The sequence below is a fragment of the Pygoscelis adeliae genome, unplaced genomic scaffold (genome assembly GCF_000699105.1).
Source record: "Pygoscelis adeliae isolate BGI_AS28 unplaced genomic scaffold, ASM69910v1 Scaffold174, whole genome shotgun sequence".
Classification (NCBI taxonomy): domain Eukaryota; kingdom Metazoa; phylum Chordata; class Aves; order Sphenisciformes; family Spheniscidae; genus Pygoscelis; species Pygoscelis adeliae.
The window spans coordinates 3,654,249-3,668,522 of NW_008824676.1; positions in this window are offsets into that span (position 1 = coordinate 3,654,249).

Here is a 14,274-nt window from a genome sequence, read left to right on the forward strand (position 1 = left end):
TGAGCAGGGCACTGAACCATGTGCTGGGAACCAAGTCCTGGATGAGGAGTGGGAAGGAGGTTGTGGGGTGGAAAGGAAAGACCCAGAAGAGGATGGCACGGGGAGCCTGGGCAGGAGTCCGGGGCGTGGCGGCAGGGCCCTGAGAGACCCTGCCTGGGGCTGGTGGGGTGGACACGGGGCTGGGCTCTGCAGATGCAAACAGCCCTTTTGCAAGACTCTCCCTTGGAAAGGCAAAGGGGCATTTCGGCCAGCACAGCGCAAACGATGAGAACATGCTGACAGGAGTAGGAAGAGTATTAAAATAATAAAAATTGCCGTTGTTGGAAATGCTTTTTTTGAAAAAAGAGTGTTTCCCAAAGGTGTTCAAAGCCTGCATTCGCTTGTCCCCTTTTTGAAGAGCTTGCCCCAGCTTTATTCCCTCTCTCAAGTATGCAGTGTCCTGACCTCTCATATGCTTGCTTCTGGGCTCTGGGATCAGCACTCTCTCACAGAATTAGAAATAAGATGGAGAAAGCACCTCGATACGTTTTCTGAAAAGGGTCAGGTAGGCTACAGAGGGTAGGGAGGGTTTTTTTCTTCCAGACTCAGGTTGTATCTGGCAATGCCACGGAACAGGAGCATCTCCAGCCGGAGAGGGAGATTCCCCCCCCCCAGGGGCTTGCTCCAGGCTCTAGTGCCTATGGGAGGCTCCGGTGAGCACTCCGCCCTGTCCCTTTTCGATGCCAGGTCTCATGTAAAACCTCAGGCTCTGGTCACGTGGTTGGTTACCGTATCCCAGCTGTGGAGCCGTAACTGGAAGTCAAGCGGCGGCAGCTTTCTGAGCGACTCCCGCTCGGATCACGGATACTTGCTTGACTAATCGTTCAAAACAACTCGTGCAGAAATAGCCACCAGCACAGGATGGGCATGTATTTACATAGACAGAGTCATAAAAATCTGTTGGAAGGGCACAATGTGGGAATAGCATAGGAAGAGTGAGGTGCTTGCTTCTCGGAAAGCAAGGGGAAGTTATGAATGTACTTGTGTTCTTGACAAGTGACTGGCTGGGACCAGGTTGGTACGGTACCAGAGAAAGCAGCATCAACAGGTTCTCCTACAGACACGCTGCCTTCTGCCTCGTGCCTCCTAGGCTTGCCTGCATCCCTCTTTCTGTCTTTTCCAGGCGCTTCGGGGGTAGCTTCTCGGCATGTTCCTTGTCTTCCTTCCATCCTGCATTGATGAAGTGATTGTAGACCTGACAGTGTGATAAAATGACCAGAATGGGCGTTTTATTTCTAAATCTTCAAAACAACGATCCTGTGTTGTGACTGAACATCAGAAAGGTGCTATTTTAAGCTCCACATGACAAAGTTGGCTTTTTAAGAATAGGGCTTTTTTCATTTAAAATTGTATCATATAAAGAACAGTTATGTTTTTGGTGGTGGCATTTTACCTATAGCATTGGTTTATGGATCTCCTACTACCCTTTCTCATGGTCTAAGAGGTATGTTGGAGTTTGCCAGAATGTACATTTTTCTCCGTGTAAGTTTTGTCCAGCAACTTCTGTTATCTTAGACACTGATTTAACAGTGGGGTATTTTTTTTCTGATTTCTCATCACTTCTAGTGCCTTCCATTTACTCCGAGGTTTAATGAATTTCACTCACGTTCCTGTGGAATATTGCTGGAACGCTTGTGAAGAGAGCTAGAAAAAAGCAAAGTGGGCAATATCAGGTAGGGCAAAGCTCACCAAAATTTACTAGCAGTGTCAGGTGAGAACATCACTGTTGCTTAATTTAAATGTGAAGAAGAATATAACCTTTCTTTTTACTTCCCCAGTGATGCTTTCTTGGGGCATACAGATACAGAGGAGTTCGGTTTTGAAACAAGCATTGTAAGGCTCAGGTTCATAATGTATTCCAATACACAATGCTTCTTCATCTTATCTGTTTTTATTTTTTATCATTATTTTCCACTTTAGGAAGCAATAGGAGGAGAGCTTGAGAGCTGTACTTGAACACAGATGGTATGATGGCACAGCATTTGCTGCAACTTGCTTCAAGTTATGTTACAGAGTTCATTTTTAACATAAGCTTTAAACCTTTATTTTGTAGAAAAGTCTCATTGAAATGGCAACCACCCAAATATAGACTATATGTTTTCAGAGGTACTTGAATATTTTGCGGTAACACGATCAAAAATTAACTGATACATGGAAAATAATAATAATCCTTAAAAATGCGTAAAGAATCCAGACTGGAGCATATGTTAGATGAAGCACAGGTATGTATTGCTTTTTGATATCTCCAGAAAATATAGGGGAACCCCTTGTGAAGTAGGCTGCAATACTGTAGGCAGTGTTAATAGTTTTGTGGAAGGAAAACATCAGCCTTTCCATTCACTCCTTTCCATTATTTCTGTTTTTGGAGTGAATGGAACGTCTCCTGCAGCAGCCCTAATTGCCACTAACCATAGTTTTTGTTTGCTAACAGCCCCATATGTCAATAGAGGCTGCACTCGTTCCCCTTTAAGTGGGCTATTTTTGCCAAACACCATTTCCACTCCTCTGGATTTCATGAACGCTGCCATTTGAAACGGATCCAAGGAATTAGACATTACTCACCTTTGCATATGCTGTCTCTTGAACAGATACTCTCCTGCTGTCTTCTATTCTTATATTTCCTGCACTTTTCCCCCAGTGTGGAATGTTTTATTTTGTCTTGCTTATTGCAGCTTTGACCAGGGAACTTTGTCTCTTAAAAAGATAGGCTTTAAGCATTTTCCCTTTTCTTCAAATGCGTTTTCCCTGCTGCTCTCCACACAGCTTTTTGTTCGATGACTTGCACTTTCACTATCTCAGACTGTCAGGCGTACTTGTCGGCAGCTAGGAGCAAAAACTTATTTGTAGAGTTAGACACATTTGCATATAAAAGCATATATATGTATGTTTATTTACATTGCTTCTCTCTTTCTTATCTGAGGGGAAGAAATAGAGGGACAGGGGTGGGGGGAGAAAATGACTCCAGATTATCTTTTATTCTCCCTCTAACACAGCATTTAGTTTTCTTCTTTCCTCTCATCCTTTCTCCCTTACGTGTTTGGTTATTCTTCCCTGTGCTTAACCGTATTTAATTAAAAGTGGATGGGTAGCAAGGCAGGGTTATCCACACAGTAAAAGAGGACGGCAGGATTTTTGGGGGGTTACCCTCACACAGGCCAGGGAAGGCAGTCCAGGAAGTCCGTAGGAATAGCTCTTAAAAGTCGGCAAATGCGGTCAGGACTGAAAGGCGCAGCGGTGGTTGCTCTCGGTGCTAACCAGGCTGCTGCTAGAAAATGGAGATGTTCTGATTGACTGTTTTTTTCCTGGGAACAGGAAAATGAGGAAAGGCAGCCTAGCAAAGGGCATTTCTCCGGAGACCAGGAGATGATTCTGCAAATCTACGGCCTGCGGGGGGAAAAAAGAAGAGTTGGCAGCTCTGTCCTGTGCTCTCCTGCTGTCAGGAGCTACTTTTCTGAAAGCTGCTTGCTCAAAATCCTGACTGTTGTGACTTTGTTACATACATACCTTTCTGTGCTGATTCTCAGGCTACATGATTATACTGTATATAGGAGTATTCTTATGCAGCCTTAGTGTGCTTCTGTAGGGCTTTGAGCTTCTTGCCTCCTACTTAGCAAAAGCAAGATTGTTGGAGTATTACCACCTTTCTGGAATAAAACATTTATTAACATTTTTAGGAATATGTCCTAGCTATCTTTACTTCTTTCCTTGGCCACAGCCTGTGATTTACAAGCCAAACTTCAAGATTTGCACAAGGGAATGAAATAGTTCATTCCTCTCCTTTGTACTCTGATTGTGCTTTTGGATCAACTGACACCCTGCACCCTCAGGACACTCTTGTAGGTTGACCCAGCTGAGAGACTTTAGTGAAGGATCGATGCATTTTAGAATTTTCTTTTCTTTTTGTTCCTTTCTCGGCCCCCAGTGGTCTAAAATGAGTCAGATTCTGACTCTGTGTCAGGTGCCAGTGATAAAACATATAAATTGTGGATAAGGCTGCGATTTTCCATCACTGAGTGGAAAGTAGTTAGAGCTGCCGGATCTCACATGGCCTTTCTCTCTGCCTCCTCGAAGATGTCCTGAGAACCTTCTCTAACCTCCTCACCTGTCTGTCCATAGTCTAGTTTTACAAAAAATGACACATTTAGCTGAAGAATCAAAGTACCAGTGAGTCCTGCTTAAGTAATCCTTGGATTAAAATCCTCAAATGATTTTGGATGTGGACCAGTTTAAATAGATATATTAGAGAGTTAGTGCATGATTGGAAGTGTCCCCAAGGATGATTCCTCAGATTCGTCCGTCAATAAAATGTGAAGGTCATTTTCACAAAAATAATTTAAAAATGTTTGCAAACATCTTGTCACCAAAGTGACAGGTATCCAAGAAGCATGTCAGGATACCCACCAAATAAATGGCACAGAAGTGATGAATTGTAAGTTAGCACATTCCTTCATTCTGAAAAAAATTGATGTAAAATGGCAACTTCTTTCACAGAACTTGTCACCAAATGATGAAGATAAATCAGCACTGCTCTTTACTTCCTACTGACCTTTCTGAGAAAGGAAGCCAGATGCTGTTCTTTCTTGTTTAGAAAGGTATGAAAGACTTAAGTTTGCACAGGTGTCATTAAAAAGCTGAATTTAATCTAAATAACTTTTATTTCTGACATTTAGTGTATGAGGTGGGGGAGAACATCAGGACCTGGCCACACTTGAAGGGCTGCAATAACTTTCAGTAACCAGTTAGCTGGAAGGAGGGGTTGAGAGGTCTGGGTGGCCAGGCTGTTATGTATAAAATATAGGTCCATATACAGATCTCATTTGGTTCCTTTCATTGTAGTGTCTGAGTGCATCGGTGACATCTGAGCACCTACATATTGAATGTAGAAGTGTGCAAATTCTTGAACTGCTGAGAGCTCATTTTGAAAACAGGCAACTTGGCATCGCTTTGGGTGTATCTACTTTCCCATGGAAAATTCAGTTTGTTTCTCTGTTGTACCTGAGTTGATTTTACATTATTAGATGCAAACTCAAAAGCTGCACGGAAGAACAAAGTTCATCGCTCTTGAATAAGATTGATTAATCAGACTATTTTGAGATGCAGCTAGGGAGCATTTTAGGAATGCTGCTGCAGTCATCAGAACCATGAAGAAATCAAATGAAATATCCTCAACCATCAGCAACAAAAAGGAGATTTAACGCGAGTGTTTGAAAACACTTGGCTAGACAGAGGCCTGCAAGTGGAATATATATGGCCTATATATTACGTTTTTATTATATTCTCATTCCTAACCGATTGCCCAATGCTGAGGTATTTGTGTGTCTTCCAAAGATATATTGAAAGAGCGTGCCACCTATGTTTTCTTCTCCATTTCTCCCTACAGGAAGCAAGATGGGTGGTGCTGAGATGGGTGTGCTTTGCCCTGGGGTGCGTGAAGGCAGTTGGCCACCCGCTCCGCTGGGAGCGCTGACAGAATGTGAGTCCTCCGGGGCTGGAAGTACGAGTTCGAGTGAATTTAATATGGTATTGATACATCAACTGTGCATCAGTCTTATCCTGGTCCTTCACACAGGACTGAATTACACTCTGAATTACTGAATCCTGAGTAATTCTGTTGGTTTATAGATGAAAACAGTTCTTTTCTTTTTGCAAACAATAGCCATTGGGATTTGGGAACTCAGAACTCTTTTCAGCCTGTATTCATTTCCGTTATGTGTAACTGCTCTTGAGTGAGCAAGATAAAACTTTGAAAGTGTTACCAGAAGAGACAGGATGTCTTGAAGCAAACTTGAGACTAACATAATTCTATTATACCTACTTTGATTTATTTTTGGAATTATTTTTTATTTATTTGAGCTTACTACCAAATGTTATTTTAACGTTGATTGTCAGAAAAAAGGCTGCATAATGTCTTGTTTCAAATCGCTTCTGCCACTTAATTAATTTCAGACCTTGTCTATGCATTTATCTTGAGTTAGTTTGCCTGGTTTTTTTTAAATGATAAATTATTTATTTTCTTTACATTCTTTAGAAATATAGAGTAGCTGTTAGAGTTGAAGGCATCGGAAAAATGCCAAGGTGCAAGTTACCAGTCTCATATGCTACGCCCTGAGGATTTCAGGAGGACCTCAAAAACAAAATAGCGTAGCTGCTATAGGATATATGCAATCTCTCACTATAAACATTTGCCGTTAAAAGGATCAATGGGTAACATATTGAACCTGTATTTTTAAATGGTAATCTGAGGAATTATTAATACAGTGAATTGTGTATTGGATGATCATTTGAAGTTCTACTTGAAAATGGAATGATACAGCATCTCAGAGGTCATTTTATGAGGTGGTCTAAGAAACGACAATTTTTAGAGTAGAAAAATCTGTCTCATTAATCTCTTACTGGTATCTTAATGGTTCAATAGTGGTAGGGGTGAAGGAGAACTTATTAATATATTCTATTTAGATTTTCACAAGCCCTTGGTAAAATTATCACAACAGGCTACTAAAGAAATTCAGGATGTAGTTTTACAAGGGAAAATTAGGCCCCTAAATAGGTATTTAAGTAACTTTATTCAAGTTATAGGCATTAAGAGCATTTCTAACCTTGAAGGTTTTCTTAATGCAGTAGGAACTTATGTTTTCCACTGGTAAAATTGCCCAGTTCCCTTGTTTTTGCTGCCGAGCAAGTGCAAAACCATCTTGACAGCTCCAGGCTGCTAAGCCCCAAAGAAATGCATAAAATAAGCATTTTCTTGCAAGTTTCCTCTCAACTGCCTGTCAACTTCAGTTTTGCATCCCAGCAACGAATTTCAACTCATTTTATTTTATACTGACTACATTTATCACTATTTATTTTATATTCTTCATAGGATATTGAAAGAGGCTCTCAGGGCCTCAGATTGCTGCTGAAATGTTAGACAACATTTGGCATGAACAGGATCAGAAATTAAAAACTGGCATTTTTTAGCCTGGTTGCCTTTGAAATGAGGTTTATGAGATTGTGTTGTTTATCTCTCTGTACATTCAGCAATTCCCCTTAAAAACTTTGGGACCCAATTTCAACCGAATTTGAAAGATGAGCTGAAATCTCAAGATAAATAAGGTCTGTGAAAAACTGCAGCTGTACAGAGGACAAAGCGCGTAATTAAATGCCTGCACTGTGGAAAAGGCAGGTGGAAGCCAGCCTTTATATAGCGGTTGAGAGCCGCCAGCCTGCCAGAGCATGCTCGAAGATTTTTGATTGAGCATAGCATGTGCCCTATATGGAGAGTGGGTTTGGAAGAGAACCTGAGGTTGTTACGGCAGAGGAGATTTTAGGAGACAAAGAACACAAGTCCATGAAAACAATCAATCAAACCCTGCCTTGTTTGTTTTATTTCTTGCAGAGCAACTTGATTCTCTTGCCCTGCCTCTTCTTCTTCCTTCCCACCCTGAACACCTTTTTTCCTCCCAGAATCTCCAGAGGCTGTTACTATCTTTGTATTCCCCTTGCTCTCCTGGCTCAGCATCAATTCCTGTAACTTAACCGGCCTAAGAATTCTGTCTGATTTAGTAATGAGGTCTCAGATATACCCTGGTGGGAGCCAGTTAATGGCTGTTTCTTCATCCAAAAAGTTCAACCGGGCTGTTAGGATGTGCTCATATCAATAGCTGTAACAAAACTAATGGGTACTGACCCCTTTCCATCCTGACTAGAGAATCTCCTGCTTTGGTATTTAGACTTAGCAAACATTTGTGGATTCTTATTGTGCCCCCCTGCCAGCTACCTGACCTTTTAAAGATCCAGCCGTTGTGTGGTGGGACTACTGAATCTAGTTTAAAAGAAGCTAACTAAAATTAAGCAAATTATTATTTTTTTAAATCTATACACACATTTCAAACAGTGTATTCAATGCAACATCACAGTGGTTTTAGAATATTCCTATAAGGTATGGAGGCTTATGACTGTCCCACAGGATCTGTCTTGCTCTAAAAACCCGTGAGAGAGTTGTATATTTTACAAATTAGCTCAACTGGAGAAACAAAGAAAAATGCCTTGTCTCCTTTTTGTCTTTTCTGTCAGGTTCTTCCTCAAGATGGATACCTTATCTAGCATGGAAAGTTTTTGTAGCTCTTCTCTGGTCAATTATCTAAACAGGACACAATTCAGCTGATGTCAAAACAAAGAATAGACACATACATAGTACTGGGCTGCTCTTCTGCACAACTTCCCAGCTTGTGAAACCTGTCTGGTTTTGCATAATAGATAAGCCCCAGGAAGTATAAAATTAGTGGGAGTGCTTGCAGTGCGGCCAAGTTACAGTTTTACAGTCGTTTAAAGGTCAGCAGCAAATTGACACCTACACCCAGTCCTGCAGGATAAGGCTCTGTAGGGACAAAGCTCTCAGGCAAACATCTGCATGATCTGCCTGTGGCCATATGGAAAACCTGAAGCCGAATAAGGGGCTGAGATCCCACCCTATCACTTGCAAGCCAGGGCCAGAGTTACCAAGCCAATCTTTCTCGTCATTTATCTAGGGCAGATGTTGAAACCTAAGCCTCAAGGGAAGATTTCTGAAGCAAAAACTCTGGGCCTAAGGTCTCACAGGGCAGGTACTCCTTTTTCCCCCAACTTCTGGATTCTCTTTTTATTACTTAGCTTGAAAATGAGGTTTTGATGAGAAGAAAGTTAAACTGCTGAAGGAGACTACCAAGTTTATGAATGTTATTATCTCTCAAATAGTTAATGTCTCACTTCGCAGTTAAACAATTTTTTTTCAAACTTGGCAGGCTTCTGGCTAGGCTAATTAACAGTGCAACTAGGCTGTAACCAAATGATCTCTATGATACAATAAGCAGCATGTGAGCAGCAATAATAGCAGTAGACTAACTTCAGAATGCTGCGAGTTCCTCTGAGCTTCACCAACAGATTTGTTGATCAGCTCCAGATTTTACAATGTCATTTTTCTTCTTCTTCGGCAACATAAAAACTGTCACCAGAGCTGGTTACAGCTCACGCCTGCAAATGCAAAAAGTTGTATGGAGACAACAGCGCAGAGGAAGACTTGCTAGGCCCTGGATTAAGAAGTGTACCGGTGCCAATTTTCAGAGAAGATGGTTTGCACAAGGAAAGATCAGAACTCAAAAGCAGAGATTGGGTGCTCTTTTAAGGAGAATAGGTGGAGGGACGAGATTTGGGGGAAAAAACTAAGCCCAAAGAACCTAGTGTGGAAAATGTTCCACCTGCTGTGAAAATAAAAAGGAAGGAGGGTATTAAAAGAAGTCTGAGGTGTATCTAGTTTCAGAATTTGGCTGAAGAAAAAGAAGCAATAAAAATCACTACTACAGATGAAATCCGTAGATGGTCTTAAAGGATGGAAAGATCTGTACTGCATCCTGCAACTATCGGAAAAGCAACGGGGTGGGGATGTTAATAAGCAGATTATAAGACAAGGTGGAGATTCGGAAGTGTCCAGCTAGAGCTATGGTTGATGTTTAAGCAGGAAGTTCTCAAAATGTCCTGAACTCAGCACTGAACAAGAAGCTCTCCAAACTATTTATTTTCTCCATCTCCTACAGATAGCTGGTGATGAGGCAAACATGGTTAGGAGTTCTCTTTCTAATGAAACTTTTAAGCTCTTGGTGCACAGGTACTTGATCTACAATACCAAACCTACCCCTCAAACAGCTGGATGCAAACTCAGGGAAGACTTTTCCTGCAGATTCCCAGGTAGCAAGCTAGGCCAACATACGTGTACCTCAGCTGTAAGTTGAGAAGTCTCTCCTGGCACTTGTGCAGCGTGCCACTCCCAGGAAGATTTGGAGTTTGCTAGGCATGTCCTGCCCCCAGCTTATGTGGTCCCTGGCACCACTCCGACATTCACAGAACATTTATACCTCCAGCATATCACCTCTCCAAGTAAATAAGGCATAGCAGCTCAAAGGATGTTCAGAAGGCTCTTCAGTACATTCATTTGGATATACGTGGCACTAAAGTGCTCTTTTTCTATGCCTTGGTGCTTTGCCACCAACCAAAATCCACCCCCCCCCCCCCCCTCCAATCTTCTCCCACAGGCCAGCCTTGCGGGTGATTTTGGCCTGCTCCTCCTTTCCCCAGCACTCCCCAGCGAGCTTCTTGCTCTGACAAATTCTCCCTTGGCAACAATAGCTCCTGCTGGGTTCCTCCCAGTCCGTGGTCATGGCTACTGGGGCGTGAAGTGTTCTGCCCACCTGAGTCAGAAATGCTCGGCAGCTCTGCTGACAGCATAACAAAGAGCAAGTCATCAGCTGAATTGTACCCCGCCATCGGATGTGAGAATACCTGGCCCGAACACTGCAAACTCTCAAATTATTTTTTCAGCTCTAACAGCCTGCACACTGCTTCAAATTTATTAATCCATCCTGCACGTCATTTAAAAGTGCATTTTCTTCAGAGAAAAAATAAATTGCAAAAATAAAAATGCTTCTCTACCTAAAAATGAGCCTGTGTTATGTTTTGGGAGTGGAAAAGAATCCCCAAACTAGATTACAAAAATACACAGTATATTATTTTGATTACAGTTGTTCTAACTGAATATTTTTACAGATCTGAAAATGTTCGAAGGCATTTAAAAATAAAGGAGGCATTTTTTTTTTTTTTTTCTCCTAGGGCATTAAAATCTAATTTCTATCTCCATGTTTGCTAGAGATCCTCTTCTCTGCTTCTTTTATACTGAGCTTCCTAAGTAAGATACTGTTTTTCTTGGTTTTTTGGGGGGAGGGTCTTAATTAATCTGAATGAAACACTTTCAGAGAAGGCTGGCTGCTGAGCCCACAAAACCATTGTTACTGCAAAACCAGTGTTTGTGAGAGGTGCAGTACCAGTGGAGGCTTGGTCTGTAACCTAGTGGGGGGCATCTTTGCTGGACCAAGTGCATGTGCTCTTGTCGTGTCACACCTGTTGCGTCTTCCTTGGAGCATATGTTCGTTACTGTCAAGTTAATGACCCCGTGCAGTTGGCTGCCTGCAATGCTGAAGGGAATGCCTTTTATCAGGTTGGGGGGCATTAACACGTGGTTTCCTTGTGGAGATGAAAATGGCAGGTTTCTGCATATGTTTGTTTCTTCCCATCTTGTTTTTATGATGAAGTCAGTCAAGGGCTGATTTGTTATCTATAGGGTGGTTTCGGTCTTTCACCATACTGCTTACTGCTGCAAGGAAGGTGCTAGGGAACCCTGATACTCCTCAGAAAGGTAATCTGAGTTTATTTATTTTACACAGTAATAATCACCAGATAAGACACAGAAGTAGTCCTTAGGGCACAGAGCAGAACCAGATCTCCTCGTCCGTGGCTGCGAGCTCTGGCCAGCAGACCAGCAGGCTGCGATTGCTCTCAGGATCAATGTTCTGTCATTAATTTTTGGACAAATATGACAAATTTTTAGCAGGAGCTAACGGTCCCCTTGTGGATCCTGATAGCAAGACTATGTCCTGAAGAAATGGGTTTGCCTTCTCTCGGATGGAGAAGTGAATTGAATCTGAGTCCCCTGTGTCCTAGGTGAATGCTCTTCCCACTGAAGTGCTGGGCTAAGGTGATGGGGAAGAGAAGGTAGGCAACTTCATTCACTGTTTGAGAGGCAAACATGATACCTGCTTGTTCTTCTCCCAGCTCCATCTTCAGAAAAAGCAACTGGATCTTAACCCCTGGCAAAGAGAGATCCTTCCCTGCAACCTGGATGCTGGCAGAATGAAGATGCACCGTTGTATAGATGGTGCAGGGGATCTGGAGCCCAGGCCTGTGCATGCTGAAGCAACAGCATTTTCAGGAGACGACTGGCATGGCTCCGATGGGCCTGCATCGTGCACAGCAAGTAGAAGGTATCCCTCGACGTAGGCAGAGAGCCTGTCTTCCGGGAAGTGCCAAAATCTTGCCAGAACTTGGTATCAGGTGGGTGGGGAGGAAAGGGAGGTTTCCATGTTTTACACTGGAACAACATGCATATTTACAAGCCTCCACGTTCACGGTCTTTCTTCCTGTGCTCCGTATAAACAGGAGTCCGTCCCAGTTAGAAGGCAGCTGCGTATGGGATGGGCTGTGGGTTGTTATTGTTATTTCCATAACACTTGCGTGTAAAGATGTCAACCTGTGCTGAGACCCAGTTAGGCTATAAACACAGAAAGCTGGAATCCCTTGGAGAAACAGAAAGATAGATGACTTGCCTGCAGTCAAACATAAGTCAGTGGCAAAAATAGTACCTGGTCTTTGGACTGAAAACCCAGCATGGAATCAGCCTGGTTTGTCTTGTGCTTCCCGCAGCTCGCAGACGGGTGTGAATATGTTGGACTGAATTGAGATCTGTAAGATCTAATTGAGCCTTTATTATAATACATTAAACAATTAAAATAATGAAGATCAGGCACAATCAAATTTCAAAACAAAGAGATTTAGCAAGATTAGACTGTTAAAACTGTACAGATGATGCCATTAATCTTGGAGGAGGTCCAACATAAACGATACGATATCTAGCCATCTGGGAAGACGGCAAACTGGAGGTAGTATCAGGTTCCCAGCATAAAGTGTGAGGGAGTAAATGGATTTTCACCTTCCATTTTACCTTTATTTTTAGACAAGAGCAGAATATTGAACATATCAAAACGTGTATGTGTGCACATATAACATAAATGTGATGGCTGTGAGTCATACAAATTTGTGGACTTCAAGGAGGCAGGGAGTTCACAGCTTGAAACGCGTGGTGAGTTATATATACTGCTGTACTTCCCATTTATGTTTTTAAGAGTTATTCTGTTATTTATAGTAACTTCAGCACTGAGGAAGCTGGCTTTGACTGACAACTCTGGGAGCAGAAGTTGTTCTTTGTCCATAAAACAGGTATAGCACTTCAGGAGATGAGAGGGGGCTTTGGGCCCCATGCTCATTCGTTTCCTGGCCTCTCCAGGGATCTCATCATCACTGTTATCAACAGTAATGCATTTATGACACTTTGTCATTTGTGAGAAGAACACGCTGTGTTGTTTGCATGAAGCCAGGCTCCCCCCAGGAAACCCAAAGCTGGTGGAAGATCCTGGAGCCTGGGCACAAAGCCATGGGGAGGGAGTGCTGCAAAACACCCCGAAGCTGTTTGTTGGAGGCAGAGCATGGGGAAGAAAAATATGTAACGGTTGATAATAGAAAAGCAGGTAAATGTGACCAAAAGCCTGGCCTGCAGTTCACAGGTAAAATGATTTTACCAGAAAAGGAAATTCTTTTTAAAAAGCCGAAGAACAAAGACATTTGAGGCCTCCTCTGGGAAATAAGGATGAGCAATCTAAACTGCGGGTTTTCTTTGTATAATCGAACACTGTATTCCTGGAGGGATCTCTTTATTTGGTTCTTTGCTCTTTCTGATTCCTCTCGACAATGTACACAAGCTGCAGTACAGAAAATAGAGATAGTCAGAGAGAGATAACACTGTACCGAGGGAATTTAATTAATAAGTCCTTGTGGGACTGTGGGTAACTATGGAAAGAATGGAGGAAGATGAGCAAAAAGAAATTCTCCTAATGTCTGAACGTATTAAATATTTCATTGAAAGAAAGCAAAAGAGGCACCAAAAGGAGTTTATAATTCTTGGAAAACCTGAAAAAGAATATTAGGCAATGTATTCTCTTTTCTCTTTCAATTTTGCTTTAGACAAGCTTAGTACTGCGCCACTTTCAAGGAGGAGAATTTGGGCCAAGGATTTAGCAATAGACATCTGAAGACCTCAGAAAAAGCAAGGGACTGGGGAAACAGAACAAAAGAAAAGACTGACTCTCTTTTTCAACAGCCACCACCTTTTACAGTTCTTCAGGAGACACATGTGAAGTCCTGCATGGGTGGATGCCACGCACACCGAGATGCAAATGCTAGACACCCATTGCTCCACAGCAGGCAGCAGATAGACAACAGCAATGCTGCTCAATTTCAGGCTGACCCAGGAATGAAGGATTTTTGGCATGCTGATCCTGACCTCTCTCTTCTGTCCTGTCAGCTGTTACTTCCCAGTGCCCTTTGGCTGGCTGAATTGCTCTTGCTAATGGCCTTTATATAGTTCCCTGCCCTGGTACTTGTGTTGAAGCTGGGCTTTTAGGTCTTTGGGTAGATCTTGGAACTGCAGATTAAAATCGCATATCCCTGCTTTTATTAGAAGCTTTTCTGAGGTCCGGAAGTTGCTGGAAGCCTGATACTCTCCACCATTTACTGGCTGTGAATTATGTAGACACTCATATTTTTAATTTCCTTTCA